We start from the raw sequence: 16957 nt of genomic DNA, 5'->3' as shown, positions 1-16957 counted from the left end.
CCACACTGGGGATCCAGCCCGCAACCTGGGCATGTGCCCTGACCGGGAATGGAACCGTGACCTCCTGGTTCATAGGTCAACACTCAGCTACTGAGCAACACTGGCCAGGCAAGAAATCCTTTTAATATTTGAGCTTATTCAGAGAGAGAGAGAGAGAGAGAGAGAGAGAGAGAGAGAGAGAGAGAGAGAGAGAGAGAGAACATTGTTCTATTGTTCCCAGGTTACAAGGCAAAATTATTCCTAATATTCTTTTCTATCTTTGCAGGAAAATACTATCATAAAGATGAATAAAAGTGATAGGCAGAGAACCCAGGAGAGGGGAATTAAACTGGCCTGGAGGAGAAGGCTACGGTAACAGATAGGTGTTGAGAGTTCAAGATTCAGTCCCTTATTCTCTGTAAGCAAACGTTATTAAAACTAACTGTATAATCCCTTGAACAAGGGAAAATAAGGAAGCACGTGCCTGTCTTTCCTTAAGCATACATTTCGTTACCCAGGCAGCATATGGTGTTAAAAGATGAGGTTGTGTTGAGCAGCACAGCCTTGGCGAGGCCGCCTGTGCGACGGTGCATTTTAATTCGTCCCTGCCCGGTGAGAACTATGGCAGCAGCTGTTGTTTTTAAACAGTCTGATCAGCATCAGGTAAGCGTGGAGCACTTTATTGTTCTCTGGGGAAAACAATGGAAGGTGGGTATGCAGTTGTGTGATAAAGGGTATCTGACTTTTTTCATTTGGAAAAAAAAAATATTATTAGTCATTCTGCACTATAGCACTTATGAATCTAAAACCAGCAACAACAACAAAAACTTTCTGCCAAGAGAAAATTAGACTAGCTAACCCTCTAGCACTGCCTTGTATAAAGCAACAGGAAAACAATGTGTATATTTACAATGCTAATTTTTTGCTATAGATTTGGCTGCAATAGATTTGCAATGCGTTTGGTTTCCTAGGACAGGAAGACCTGGAGGAATTTCCGGAGGTCATCTCATCCATTTCTCTGACTTAGGGAAGCTCCCCAACGACCCAAACAAAACTATTAATCACCGCCCGGTTCTCACCACACCACGGGAAGGACCAGGTTGGAAATAACTGCTACGAAGCCTCAGATAAAAACCGCTCCATGTGAGAGATTTCCCAAAGGGAGGCAGTATACACGCCCAAGTTCTCAGTGGCTGTGCCTGTTCTGATCACATATATTCCAGAGTTTGTGAATATTTCGTGTGGATAGTGTCCTCCTAAAGCCACAGCAGCGTTAGTCTTGAAATAACAGTGACCCCGTGGAAACTATTATGTGTGGAAGACAGTCTAAGGATCAGTGTTGTCCATTAGTATGTTGTTAGATGGCCCTGCGAACCTCGGTCCCTGAGCAACGCCTGCCTGTTTCTAGGAGGAAATGTGACTGGGTGGTGCTGGTGGTGGCGAGCATAGCCCTCCCTGCCTCGGCCTCTCCCCATCCGCCTCCAACATGGAACAACTCCTTTACAGGAAAGGGACACCAAACAGCCAGTGTTACCCTCTGCGGCAATTAAATCAAATGACACGTGGTTATCATCAAATTGCACCAAAAGAGTAAGGTCAGGAAGTGGCAGATTTTTGATACCATAAGAAGTATTTGGCTTTTTTCCCTCTTGAAAATCCGCAGCATGAACTTGCTGACCCTGCATTTTTCATAGAAGATCCAAGTTTCTGGGTTCAGTGTTTAAGAAACGTGAAATAGAAATAGAAGGGGGACTCGGGGACTTCCTGCCACTGATGGCCACAGACTCCCCTCCCTTGGTAGACACTGCCAGGGGCAGCCCAGAGGCCAAGGAGACCTCATTTCATCTTTGTCCTGGGGGCTTGGTCCCCATGTCTTGTCTCGCTAGCAGCTTTTACTCATCATTCTTCAACACTGTTACAATAATTATTTTTCCTACTGTAGTAGAAAGGTATTTAGTTATTTCTAAGCCAATTCTATAAATATTTTAACAAAGTAACAGTTTGGGAAGGTCAAATAATTCAAAATCTTTCTATGCTTTTTGCTGACAACAATTTTGAAGTCTGTGATTTGACCTTTACAAAACACCAGGTAAACACCCTCAGTTACAGGAGTTGGCAAATTTATGTTCAAAGAAAAAGGGGAAGGGCAGTTTTCACAGGGATCTGGGACTAACAGAAACAGGATACAGGCGACCACAGTTGACCTTCACCTTGAATAGTCCTGCCCGCATTTCTTCTGCTGGCAGTTATGGCTTCCCTGAGGGTTTCTTTGAGAGTCTTAAGTAGAGAGTAGGTTTTCTAGATAAAGGAAATCAAAGGATAAATAGAAGACAGTTTAAAATAATCGTGTTTGTTTTCTTCTTGGAAAGACTGTCTTCTTGGAAGACAATTCTTTTCACTGATCCAAAAGTCTGTTTCATATCTAGCACTGGCACTTCTGGGAGAGAAAGAGACTTCAAAAATCATACACACACAACTGGTAACACAACAATACTTAGCATCTCTTCATGAAATATGAATATTTTCCTTAGCCCTTTAATTATTAGAGTTTACAAGAATATATATATATATATATACATACATACATGTGCAGACATATATGTGTATGCATAAATATGCATATGTCTGCACATACACACACATACACACACACACAGGGCAACCATCATGGGTGAAATAATGTGAATGTCACAAAACCAGTATGAAATACTTTCCATTCCTGTTTAATAGTTTAGCTTTCGAAGGGCAGGGAAGAACTGCACACCCAAACACCTGTATAATAATATAAAATGTTTATGAGAAATACTGAGGCTGCCATTTTTGTAGTTTGAAGGCATTTCTAGAGCTAAAGAAAACCATCTGAATTTGTGGATGTCCATCTACAAGCCCAGGAGAGAGATCCTCACAGAAACCCACCTTCATTACACCTTGATCTTGAACTCCTAGCTTCCAGACTACCCAGAGGAATCTTCCGCCAAATGAAAATATGTTAGTGCCATCTTCTGCTTAACATTCCCCAGTGGCAATTCCTCCCATCGTTCTTGTTAAAGTTCACATTTGTAACATTTCTGGCAGAGATCTCTCCAGCAAGTTCTTACTTTAAAAACTTCCATCTTCTCCCCTAGCTATCAGTTTGACCTTGAGCCTGTGAAGATGCCATCCTCTTTCTTTGAAACTTCCTAAATGCGCAGTCAAGTACTGTATACAATTGCACACTTCAGTTGATAAAGTCTTACACAAATGCCGTGAGAATGGAAAGAAGAGGGAAAACATCTGAATCCGTCAAAGCTGGTAAATGTTTTTCATCATGAACTTCAGCAGAATAACTGTATCTCAGCGCGGCATCACCCTGGACCACTCTCTGGAGGCATTTTTCAGTGAGAGCGTTCAGATGTTTCAAAGACACCCTCTCCTTCTAAACCAGATGACAAATGCACGCAATCATTCTCCAGGCACCTGTGCGCAGCCGTGTCAAATTTGAGGGGAATCAAATCAGGAAACGTCGCCTTAAAGCAATTTCCGCAGCCTCGTGGTCACGACCGCAGCAACGTGCTCCTGAATTCAATGATGTGCTCGCGCGTGGGCTGGGTCCCTTGCACAGTGAGCTGAGGTAGGGGTGGCGTCTGAGGACCTGCTGTGGGCTCAGAGCCCAAAGATGGGGGTGGCGCTCCCCAAACAGAGGCCTATGGCCACTTGAAACAGTGAAAACGCTACGTAAAACAGAAGAGAATCATTTTCCTTACATCAAATACTATTCTACATTATATATGAAATCACGACTTCAGCTTTCTCACAAGTATGAGTAAGGATAAAAGAATACATTTTATTTCTAATTCTATTTGTATCTTCAGGTGTAAAGGGCAGTAACTGGGCGAGGGTACATGCACACCCAGTTTGGCAGGAGTTGAGGCTGGTCGCTGCGGTTAGGCGAAGACTGGGGAGACTAAGTTCACATCTTTTTATTTACAGATAAAAGTCTTTTCGCCACTAGACACAGCGCATTTCAGGAGGGAGTTCTCCAGGAAGACTTCAGCTTGTTTCCCTGCCAAACTCAAGGTGCCTGCGCTCTAATTACAAATGTGCCGAGATGCTGAGAGTTTATTGTTTGCAGCATGGCTCCGCATGAGCCTAACGCAGCAGAATTCAGGACCGTTCTGTTTGCATGGTACTCAGATCTCACCTCGAACTAAACTGTTTTCTAGTACAATTTCCTGAAGAATCTGCTCGCCTTGCATTTTTCTAAGTGTATATTTCCAGTTTGCTTTGCTTTGTTTAAAAGAAAAACAACCGCACACTAACACTAAAAAGGGGAGATTGTCCTAAAAATGGACGGGAATCTCAAAATTTAAGAAAAAATACGGCAGGGAACTTGAAACTCGGGGGCCATGGGCTGGGAGCTCTGCCTCTCTGCCTCGTTTCACCGTATTCTCTCTGAAATGGGCACCCTCAGCTTTGATCCCTCCTCTTCCAATTCTTCATAAACAACGAAGTAGGGGAGAGTACAGGTAGGGTAAATGGTGATGGACAGAGACTTGACTTGGGGTGGTGAACACACAACATGTTGTACAGGTGATGTGCTGTGGAATTGTGCACCTGAAACCTGTATCATTTTGTTAACCAGTGTCACCCCACTACATTCAATTTAAAAAATTTAATTTCAGGGAATCCAATCAGTCTACCTTGGTTCAGGGCCCTGTCCTGCTTACATCAGTTCTGGACAGAGTCCATGGTTACCTGGACTTCATCCTGTACTTAAAATCCATTTGGATAGTTTGATAAAGTTTTCAATGGAAAATAAAATTATAAGATTTTTTAAAAATATATATTTTATTGATTTTTTACAGAGAGGGAGGGAGAGAGATAGAGAGCCAGAAACATCGATGAGAGAGAAACATCGATCAGCTGCCTCCTGCACATCTCCCATTGGGGATGTGCCCGAAACCCAGGTACATGCCCTTGACCGGAATCGAACCCGGGACCTTAAAGTCTGCAGGCCGATGCTCCATCCACTGAGCCAAACCGGTTTCGGCGAAAATAAGATGATAAGATTTAAAAAAACGTGTGTGATCTATATGTGTCGCTGATTAATGATCTTCCATTACAAAGTCATGGCCTGAGTCAGCTGTTTAATCGTTGGGTTGGACTGCCTTGTTCTGCACACTTCTTCCCTCTCAGTCAATCTGCATTAGTGACTCTTTCAGCCAAAGAAAAAATTATATAGGTTGTTCTGAAAAGGGCAGAATTTCAAAGAAAGTAATCCATGACCTTAAAACTCAAAATGGGGAAAAATGGCCAGAATTTAATCAGTCACAGAGTTCAAAGGCTTTCTTTTTCTATAATTGAACTTCAATTATTTTCTTTAATAGATTTAGAGGGATTTGTACTTTCTGATAATGCTACATTGAAAGACCTGCAAGAAGGGGAAAACTCGACACACAAAACGGTGTTATAATTGAGGGTCACGGAGACCATCATCTGCTGTGGCAGTTTCCATAGTGATTTTCAGAGAGCAAGCCTGGGTGCTCCCCAGGATCACCTTTATGACATAGAAAGAGACACATCTTTGATAAAACTAGATCATTTTAATGGATCTCAGGCTGACATAGCTTTTTTCACTGATTGATTTTAGAGCGAGAGAGGAAAGGAGGGAGAGAGAGAGCAAAGGGGGCTGATCACTACTCAGATACTTCATGAGGACCTGGACTTTGTGGTGCGTTTAATAGGTTCTGAGTCATGTGTGTGACATCTCACAGCTAAAGGTGTGGCAATTGGCTTGAGGGGACAGGATGGAAACACAAGCATCGGATAGGATCGCAGTCCTTTCTAATCCGAGTGTGGGAATCATGGCAGTCATCCATGGCAAGCACCCGGAAAGGGTATTTGGTCTATGTGTGCATTCTAATCAAGGGAGTTTTATCCAACGGTCTGAATGGAGGTGGAGGAAGCTGAAAGGAGAGGCAATGCATGGGTATAGTGTCTCACAGGATGCACTGGGTCAAGGGATTTTCAGGAGAACTTGGAGGAGTCAGAGCGGAATGGTTGGTTGGAAATAGCAGGCAGGTCTAGAGGAAGACGCTGCCTGACCCGGCCTAGAGGGGTCAGCCACTGCAGCCGGCCAGCGTCTGGGAAGGGGCAGGGGGGCTTGAGCAGGAGAAAAGGGAAAAGCCAGCCCCTCTCTCTCCTGCTCCATAGAGGCCAGCTGGAGAAACAGAGGAAAGTGGTATTTCTGAGTGAAGAGTGAAGCTGTAGTTAACATACTGAAGAGGTCATTTAAATAGCTGAGATGAAGCTTGGTTTGATAAATGAAAGAATCACAAGACTACCTATTACATACAAGTAACCCAGGAAGCCTTGAGCTTGGCCATCGTTTACTCTAGTAACAAGACTCTTCCTTACCAAATAAATATCAAGGAGGAAGTGTGGGAGAGAAGTGTAAATTGTATTTTTACTGTATCCCTCATATTGTCTTTGTTCAAATTACAAATTACACCCCTTTACTGCATTTCCCCCACAAAGTCCCAGTACCCAGAGGCATTCATTGAATATAGTGCCAGGGTCCTACAGTTAATTACAGGTGTAGGTGTAGTGTGCAGTTAGAGACTGCTCATTGTCAGAACGATGCCTTCCTTGGATCTGTACAGGTGTCCTAGTAAAAGTGGAAAGTGTTCAGGTTTTGTAGTCAGTATAATTAGGGTGAATTATCTAAACCACAGTTTACTCCCTTGCAAGTAGAATGACAATAATTACCTATTAGGGCTGCTCTGAGGTTTATAGATAATTAATCCAAAGGAATCAATACACCTTGATCATTTAATATATATTGTTGTCATTGTAATGCTACAATAGGCTTCATAATCAACATCCTCTACTTCATTGACTAGAAGTGCTTAGATATAAATGAATAAAATAATGTGAACTGAACTTCAGTGTTACTTGATGTTTAAGCTTTGCTTGATTACCTTTAATTTGATTAATTAATCAAAATAGGGGAATTTTGGAATGTGAGAGTATAGACTATTACATATTAAATGATTACCTAAATTGCACAACATATTTTTTATATCATGAATTCACTAAGTGAGGTGTATTTGTCAATAACCCACTGGGTATTTATACAGTATAAATATAAAGGTGAACAATACATTTTGTTAATGGTTTATTGAGCCAAATTCACATAGCACAATAGTTGCTACTTTAATTATTTATTTTTGATTTTATATATTTCCTAGTGGAATGATCATAATTTATTTCTTTACTTGCATTGAAGTGTGGTTGATTTTAAAGGAAACGATTCCTTGCATTTAGTTCATCAGTGTTGTGTACCCACAACCTCTATCTACTTACAAAATATTCTCACCAAATCTCAATTTATGTGTAGCAGACAGTGGCTTATTTTCCATACTATCCATTTAGAATTCAAGTAACAAAGAGAAAAATATGTCAAACTCATCACTGATTAAGATGTTTCATAAATATTTAATTCCACTGATGATCATCAGCATTTCTCCTTAATACGCGGTAGCAAAAATAGTTTCTAAATTGGAAAGAAAACCAATTATATGCAATCACTCAATTTTAGGAAGTATGTCTTCTCATGAAAAGTATTTAAACATCATATAAAAATGAATTTAGAAGTGAGTCACTTGCATGTCAGATCAGCATTATAAAAATGCATATTAACATTTACTACAAAGTTAAAATCCAATCGTAATTATATTTACTCTAAAATATGGCATATGTTTTATTTTGAATGCATTTTGATCTGATGATTTTTATTGCTGGTGCAATGTTGGTTATATTTGTGATGCATTTCACTCCTTCAGCTTCTGAGCTTTGGCTCAGGGAACTGAGTGTGGGGAAGGTGTGCAAGGATAATTGGTTTTATAAGATAAAGTAGATGGTGACTTGAGTGCCACCAGTTTTAAAGATGGAAGAAAGAAGTTTAGAAATAGCAACACCAGAGGACCAAAAGGCTAGTGTTGCTGGTTAGTTTCTTTGCCTGGATGTTTTCAGGCATCGTGTATAGGACCATATTATCAGGCTGTTATTACTGGGTGCTTTGTTTACTTGTTGTTGTTATTGAGTGTGATGGAAAGATTATGGAGAAAGAGAGAAAAGGAAATAAATGAGGGAAAAAAGGGGGCTCTGGATAGCAAATATATTACAGACTTGGAAAGGAATTAAGGCAACTGAAGTCACAGAAAAAAATGATTCGATTCTAGGTGGTCTATAACTAAACATACATTTCATAATTTCTATCATCCATCTACCTATCTATCTAAAAGCCTAAGCAACCATTAGGATGAACAACTGGAAACGAACAAAGTGACTGGCCGACCGGTCACTATGACGTGCACTGACCACCAGAGGGCAGATGCTCACTAAACACAGGATCTGCCCCTGGTCAGTGCGCTCCCCCAGCGGGAGCACCACTCAGCCAGAAGCCAGGCTCAGGGCTGCCGAGTGCAGCTGTGGCGGCGGGAGCCTCCATGCCTCTGCAGCAGCACTACCGAGCAGCAAGCGGAGGTAGGCATAGAGGGGCCCGGGTGAGCTGCAGCAGAGCTGCGCCCAGCCCGGCTTCCGCACTGCTACATCCCACGAGGGGTCCTGGATTGCGAGAGGGTGCAGGCCAGGCTGAGGGACCCCACCTGTGCACAAATCCGTGCACCAGGCCTCTAGTATACTATAAGAAGTGGCGCTGCCATTCTGAGAATGGAGACAATTAAAAGAGGGCCTGAAGGTGAGTCCCTCATTTGCTGTGCTAAATTAGAGCATCTCCAGATGAGAAAAAATACACACCCAACACATTAAAAACATATCAGGACTCTAAGCCAGCACCTCACATAGAACGCCCTTGTAGATACTAGTTTATTAAACATGGGAATGCACTCTAAAGTTAAGGGCAGCTATTCAGAAAACCTTGCTATAAATAGTTGAAAAGGTATTCTAGTAACTTGCAATATTAACTGCTGAATAAAGAGCATTTTAAAATTTAATCTATGTTTGCACACTTAACACACCTCCTAGGAATAATAAAGGCAATTGTTACATTACTTAAAACTGGAGATAATTTTAATTTATTATAATCAAGTCAAGCGTTACTGCTGCTCAAGCATTGCTATGTAACTGGTTATTCATTATGCATTTTCATATTCTGTAGAATAAGAAAATTCACTGTTTGGCTGAATTGGTTTTGCTTGAAGACACCAGTTTCATGCTGCAGCAGAATTAAACTAAGCCAATGCAGCAAAATCTGTTTATTCCATTGCCAGGCTAAATGACCCAAAGTTAGAGAAGTATTCTAACTCTGATTTCACCCAAGTTCCTGTGACTTAAAAACGTGTTAAATGTTAATTAATCAGAATCTCTTTTAATGAATAGAGTACATTTGTTTGCTGATAAGAATACAATCATGTCATAAGTAATATTTTTAGAAAATTACTTTTATTATTGGCAACATGACCTATGAGGGAAAATGTAGAATATATAATATGCGAGAGAATGACTGCATATTGCTTGAAAGGGTAAAAACCTGCTGTGGATACGTAGCAGTGTTAGCTGCTGTGGTCAGAGAAGACCTCATGAAAAGCAACAGAGTGAACCATTTGGATATTTGCTGAACTTGGTTTTAGCGGTTATTCTAGCACAAAAATTGGAATCTAGGGTTAGGCCAACAATGATACTCCACATTTGTTTTTAGTTGAATAATTGTTCTCATAGAAACAGTTCATTAGTTAATTTTTTTATAAAAAAAGTGGTACATTTATTTCTCAAAATTTGGCATCCCATATCTTTGTTTTAATAAGATTTTTAATAATATAAAAATACTAAATAATTATAAAACATCCTAGTAGCAAACATAATACATTATTAATAAATTATAGAAAAAAATAAGAAATGTGTAATGAGTTGCCCAATGCACATTTATCAAACAATTACAGAAAATGACATGTAAACTGTGGGAGCAAGCAAGAGGAAAAACATTTCAGATAAGAAACTAGACGTAAAATGCTGTGCAAACAGAAACCCATTCAGACATTATTGCATTTTCTCCCCATAGTTTCTCGTGCACTTATCACAATTCAAGAGAGTTATTGCATCTATTTTTAAAAAGTTCTTCTAGAAGCAAAGTCCTGAAACATTATTCTTAATGTTATGTTTATGCTGATGCTTGTACACTTGTTACATCTTTGGGTTAGTTACATTGAATAAACATTTAATGACAGAAAAATGATCTAGAGAAGTAGTTTATTTTGGTGAAAGCTGCACTGAACACTCGGATGACTAAGACATTTCCTTTAAGGAGGGAGGAATCAGCATGTAAAACTGAATGGATCTGCCAAAAATGTTATCACAGAAACCAAATGTTGGGAGTTTTCAAAAGAGCGATACTAGAATGCAGGCCTGGGAAATCCATTGTGAGCGAGCAACTCGGTTCTGAACATTTTACTAATCGAGAGCGTCAAATACATATTTAGAAAATTCGTGTTAAGATGTTTTGGTCATTCCAATGTATGCAAATATCAAATCATTATGTGTACAATTGAAATTAATATAATGTTACTAGAGGCCCGGTCCACGAATTCGTGCATGGGTGGGGTTCCTCGGCCTGGCCAGTAATTGGGGCTGATTGGGGCCTTCTCGCCCAGTCCCAATTGGGGCCAATCAGGGCCGGCTGGGGGGGGTAGGGGGAGGGATCGCAGGAGGTTGGCCTGCTGTGGGAGGTTGGCTGTGGGAATACACTGACCACCAGGGGGCAGCTTCTGCTTTGAGTGTCTGTCCCCTGGTGGTCAGTGCATGTCATAGCGACCGGTTGACTGGTCGTTCGGTCACTTAGGCTTTTATACATACATTAGAGGCTCGGTGCACAAAATTTGTGCATTTGGGGAGGTGGGTCCCTCAGTCTGTGCCCTCTTGCAGTCCAGGAGCCTGCTGGGGATGTCTGACTGATGGCTTAGGCCTGCTTCCCAGGTAGTCAGACATCCTTAATGCTGTGGGAGTGCACTGACCACCACGGGGCAGCTCCTGCATTGAGAGTCTGCCCCCCTGGTGGTCAGTGCGTGTCATAGTGACCAGTCGTTCTGCTGTTTGGTCAATTTGCATATTAGCCTTTTATTAAATAGAATAGATATGTCAATCATACTTTAAAAGGCAAAAATATAAAATTGGGACTTTAATGCTTCTTGTTAATTCCTCTTAAAGGGATAAAATAACACATCATTTCCCTGAGCATTATGCAACATGAAAGATCAATTTACTAATTATATTTCAAAGAAGGGCAAATCATAGGTAAAATAAAAAATTTAGAAACACCTGTTTATTTCAGTAAAACAAATCTTTAAAACTAATTAAATTAGTGACTTTAATACAATAATTAATAAGTTAAGCATTTGCCCAACATATCCAGACTGGTTCCCAGGAAATTCTTGAGAAATATGCTGATTAATTTCATTTTAGGTGATTCATAAAATTTGTATTTCCACAGATATTTGTCAATTACACTTTCTATGTTAACGTAATTGGAGATTCACATTCAGGAGGAAAAATAATTCAGCCCCTCATTCTCTGTATCCTTTGCCCAGTTTCCCCCAAAGGCATCTTCTTGCAAAACTGTAGCCCAACATCACAACCAGGTTGTTCACAGGATCCAGTGAAGACAGAGCGCATCTCGGTCAGCGCGAGGGCCCCTCGCAGTGCCCTTTCGTATGAACATCTGGAGCAGGGTCCTCAAACTACGGCCTGCAGGCCACATGCAAATACAAATATTGTATTTGTTCCCGTTTTGTTTTTTTTACTTCAAAATAAGATATGTGCAGTGTGCATAAGAATTTGTTCATAGTTTTTTTTTTTTAAACTATAGTCTGGCCCTCCAACAGTCTGAGGGACAGTGAACTGGCCCCCTGTTTAAAAAGTTTGAGGACCCCTGATCTTGAGTCTCACGCTCAACTACTTTCTATAAAATGAACTGCCGATGTTGGCGAGTAGAAGCCTTGTTCATACTTTAGCTTTTAAGAGCTGCAGCAATACCTCCAAAAAAGCATGGCCATTGCAAAGAATAAAAACCACTCCAATTATTTTGCGTCAAGGGGGATATTTATGTAAATAACAATTTGTTTAAATAAAATCCAAGCAAGAAGAGGAGAAGAAATAGAGTGAAAACAAAAAGGAACTAAGCCGAATATCAGGATCCAAGAACATTTTCTTTCAAGAAATGGCTTCTTTTTTCCTTCTGTCCCCAGTCCCACTAATGTGCTTCCCTTCCTCTCATATTACCATACAGGTGGCTCTAAACCTCAATGTGAAAGACCTTTTAATTCAAGTGAATCTACTTATAGGTCCTATGTCTTTTAGTTCAAATTATCAAAATATTATGAATCTGGTCAATGATTTGAGTGTCTACTTTGAGAAAATGTAATTAAGGAGTAATTTTTCAATAATAGCAAAAATTAAAGGCAGCATCTAATCTCAACTATATAACACGGCAACTAACTATGGAAAGGAATAAAAATATCAAATTTGAACACAAGCATAGATTAAAATACAATGTCAAATCCAGGGGGAATGCAGTAATTGAAACAAAATCAATTTCTAACTTATAAATTGGAATAGTGGAATAAAATTATGCTAATCTAATGTATTTGCCTTATTGTGTTTTCCAGTTCATTATGCTACATGCATAAATATGAGATGGTTATTTTCCCTTTGATAATACTCCTTACGTTATTTGCTTTAAATTGATTTGCTTCCTTTAAGTACTGCCAAAGCCTCATGAAACATTCTGTTTTCCAACGAGCTTTTGTTGCCTGTTATATTTTACATTTATTTAGTTTTGTTCACATCATGTACAAGGCATTACTAATTACCTTATTTACTTGTAGTATGAGAATATAGTACTTAAGTATCTCAAATTACATCCTCGTTTGTTTGTTTTTCAGAGCTCTATGCTCAATAAGAACATAATAAAATTCTAGGATGCAATCTCTAATAGTAAATACCTCTGAATTTCCCAGTCGCTCAGGTCCTTGAAGTGCTAATTCTCTGACCCAAATTAACTTTGCCTTTATCCTTCTTATTATGCAGTCATTACACTTATCTTTTTTTCTCCACACTTACCATTTTCTGTTCTTTCACTATTGAATGATTATTTCTGTTTCCTTCATGGGAATGTCTCATGAACCATGAGTGGTTCATGGTTATGCCAATAAATGAAATATTAGGCAAATAATACAAAGTGATACATCTGCTGTAAAGACGAATGGCATAAACCTTAGTTGAGTAATTCTTCTGATATCTTAATATACAAATCAGAACCAACCTTCAAGCATTGAAATAAAGCTAAACAACTTAGAAAAGCTTTTTGAAACATAAAAATGTGAGATTATCATAATTCTCAAAGTAAAAGTATTTGCTTGCAAAATTGGGTAGGGATTTTTTTAGTCATATGTACTGTCATTACAAAATTAGAGAATGAAAGTCAATCGCGTCCTTCAGCTAGCAAAAACATTAAGCCCTGTTGTATTAATAAGCCCTGTTGTTAAATACCTTAAAATAATTTAATATAATTTAATAACTTAAAATAATTTAAAATTTGTTTCAAGATCTAAATGTAAAAAAAGATATCATATGCTGTTATTGCTCATTATATTTAATGTCATAAATGTAGTTTATAAAATTATTTTATTAAGATTTTTCTTCTTTCTATTGATCATGGATGCAAGTACTGCAAGGCCAGGAAGTCCACGTGCATGTTAATTTTATAATGAAAAATTAAAGGCATAGTGGCATTGGTTACGGTGTCTCTCTATTTCATGAAAATCCCAAATTTTGTGCTAAATGCAGTGAAACTACTTTGGGGCTCTAGTTTTCTTCTCCTGGTGTGCTTACCAACAAAAATTTAGAATATAATCTAATGAAATACTATTTAGAAGCTCATTTTCAGAGTGAAATTCAAGAATCACAAATCAAAGCCCTCCTTGGGCCGCATGTTCTCTCTGACACGGCAAAAATACACACTCCACGCGTGTCCAACACCCTGGCCCGAGACCGAAAGCAATGTCCCTGGTGAGCACATCAGCCCTCAGGTCCGGACTCTGTGAACTGCCTGATTTGTAGGCACTTTCAATTCTTAATGCCTTTCTCCATAGGATGGTTTTAGGGCTGCAATATCCTTATACGCTTCCAGGCTCCACATTTGGAACTGCCAGTTAAAGACAGGCTTCCAGGTAGGGCATCTTTGAGCTACTTTCCCCCAGTTGACCACTTTTTCTTCTTTAAGTATCTGGTGAAGAGCCAAGTCTAGCCTCTGGGTCTTATATTTGGCAGATTGTACTTTCTTCAGATTTAAGGCATCACAGGAAGCCAAGAATAAAAGTGGATGAAGAAAAAAGCCCAGGGAGCATCGAGGTAGGGTTTTTCTCTGCACACAGGTCTCCCTGAAATGACACTAAAAAATATAATGATCGATGTCTCTGCAAAACTAGAACTAAAAGCTTATTTCTCCCTATAAACCTCTATTTTTTTCAACAAGTGCTAGACAGAGTGAAATAAAAAAGAAGAAGAAACCGGGAGAGGCTAGACTAGGGTATGTATCCTTCTCCAACATTATTTTGAATGAATATTTTAAGATTTTAGTGGTTGTTTTGAGACTCATTGCCAAACATCTTTGGGAGTCTGTTATTGTACTGTCATGGTCATGATCAATGCATTTATTATGGCATTTTTATGTATGTTGACTCTTTTCAAATTCTAAATTAAAATAAATGTGTTAATTAGTGAACTGATTCTTAAACAGGGCTCATGTTAAAATATTTTCTGTAATTTCACAATGTTTTTTGCTAGCTGAAGGATGTGACTGATTTTTCTTCTCTAATTTGACAGTGACAGTCCACATCAGTACGATTAAACTTCACACACTACTGTCCCCCTGTAGAGCAATGACCAATATAATTTATCTAATAAAGGTTGGAGAAGATCAAGCTATCTTATTGGTTATAAACTGAGAGAGGGGAGAAGAATTACAGTATTACAGGGCCCTGCTTATTGTGAGGTTGGAGTTAGGTACTAATTTATTTTATAATTTTTCATATCCTATTAATATAGCATAGTAAGATCATTAAATAGAGGACATAATTTTCAAACGGATAAAGGGGACAAACAGAATGAGAAAAAAAACCTCGCTACAAATGAAGGCCAATATGAATAGGCAGAAAGTGGGGCTAGTGGAACACACACACTGAGATGCTGGGATATATCTTGATGTACCAATAATCACCACAAATATGAACACCCTGTGAAGCTCTATGCTGCATGATTTTATATAAAAGCAAAGATGTCAGACAGCCTAGGCTTTAATTCAAAAAGCTTTCTTAAGAATAAGGAAATGTATACAACATTGGATTCTTCCTGAGTCTTGATGAGATCAATGACTAAAAACTCAACTGTGTGTTGATAAACACTAGCAGCATCTACTTAAGCAAAGCACTTTCAGACACAATAAAGCAGCAGAAAATATAATTTCAATAGATCGATTTCTTGGTTTTCTTGCCAATATTCTATTTCTTAATTATTAAAAGTAAAAATTATTCATGAACTCTGCACTGTGAAACACAACTCAAATACAGACTTCCTTCCCATCTTTTGCCAACATCGACCAGATCATTTTTTCTATATGCCTCACTATTTCCCTAAAACTCTATTAAGGTATTTAATTTTTAAAAAAATCTTTATTGTTGAAAGTATTACAGATGCCCCCCCCCCCCATTGACCCATTCTAGCCTACACCTGCCTCCCACCCCGGCCTTCACCATGGTTATGCTTATATGATACAAGTTCTTTGCTTAAGTTCTTCCCACCACCCTTATTACTGTACGTATCATTTGAATAAGAGTGTTATTTTGTGATCGTAATGAGAATGAAATGAATTATATGTATTTTATACAAAAGCAGAATAATTGAGAAAAACCAGTGAATTTCCTCCCTGGCAAATAGCTTCAATCTTTGAGTTTTCTTCACTTTAGCATTTTCCTTGGATATGTGTTGCAGTCTGCCCACAAAGTCACTGGTCGGTTTTCCTGACTATACTGTTTATACTCCTGTACAGAACAGAAATATTCTGGTGTTCCTCTCTACAAGGCCCTCGTGTTTTAAGACTGCATATCTGTCCAACCTTATCTGTCTTAAGCATCTCCCTTCATTCACTGCACCTGTACGTGAGAGGGGCTACTTTAAATGACTTCAATGACGTACACTCCTTTGCAACTTGCTTTGTCACATCTCTTTCCTCTTCCTTCGGAAAAAATCCAATCATGGCCCCAAACACAAGGTCAGACCTGGAGCCTGGATCGAAAAGCAGGTGACATCCGTCACTCACTTCCTGAATCATGTTATGAAGAAAACACGCAGCCTTTAGTCTTTACAGATGTTTCATAACAGAATAATGCCAACATATATGTGGGGAAAATGGGGGGGGGGGGGGCGTGTGGAAAGGTGGCTGGTTCCTTGGCCATTTTTCTAACTTCATCACCATTTTAGGACATGGCCCTTGGCCAATCCCTCTGACAATATTAACTGAAGGGATTACTGGGAGTTCCAGCTCAGTGAGATCTGACTTCGAACTAGCTACAGGATTAAGGGACTGTGTCCCTTTGTACCCAGGGTGCCTGAGGGCTATGGGATTTGGGACTCCTTAAGCCCCATTCTGAATAAACCAGACTTCAGGCCTCCCCAGATCAGGGCATTGCCTCCTGCTCTCTCGGGCTGCCCTTTGCAACCTGTGCTGGCACTTCCTGTCCCCTCATTCTGTTGGAAACGCTTCTCATCTCACATCTTTGCTTAATTTTTTGCTTCAAGAAACCATCCCTGACCCTTCTTAGACTTGTATTTGCACACAGCTTCTGAAGTGCCAAGCTGCTATCGCCATACGCATTTTATAGACATTCCCACAGTATTGGTAGGGATTTTTTTAAAATATATTTTTCTT

This window comes from Myotis myotis, unplaced genomic scaffold (assembly GCF_014108235.1).
Source record: "Myotis myotis isolate mMyoMyo1 unplaced genomic scaffold, mMyoMyo1.p scaffold_m19_p_21, whole genome shotgun sequence".
Classification (NCBI taxonomy): domain Eukaryota; kingdom Metazoa; phylum Chordata; class Mammalia; order Chiroptera; family Vespertilionidae; genus Myotis; species Myotis myotis.
This window is presented reverse-complemented; position numbering follows the sequence as displayed.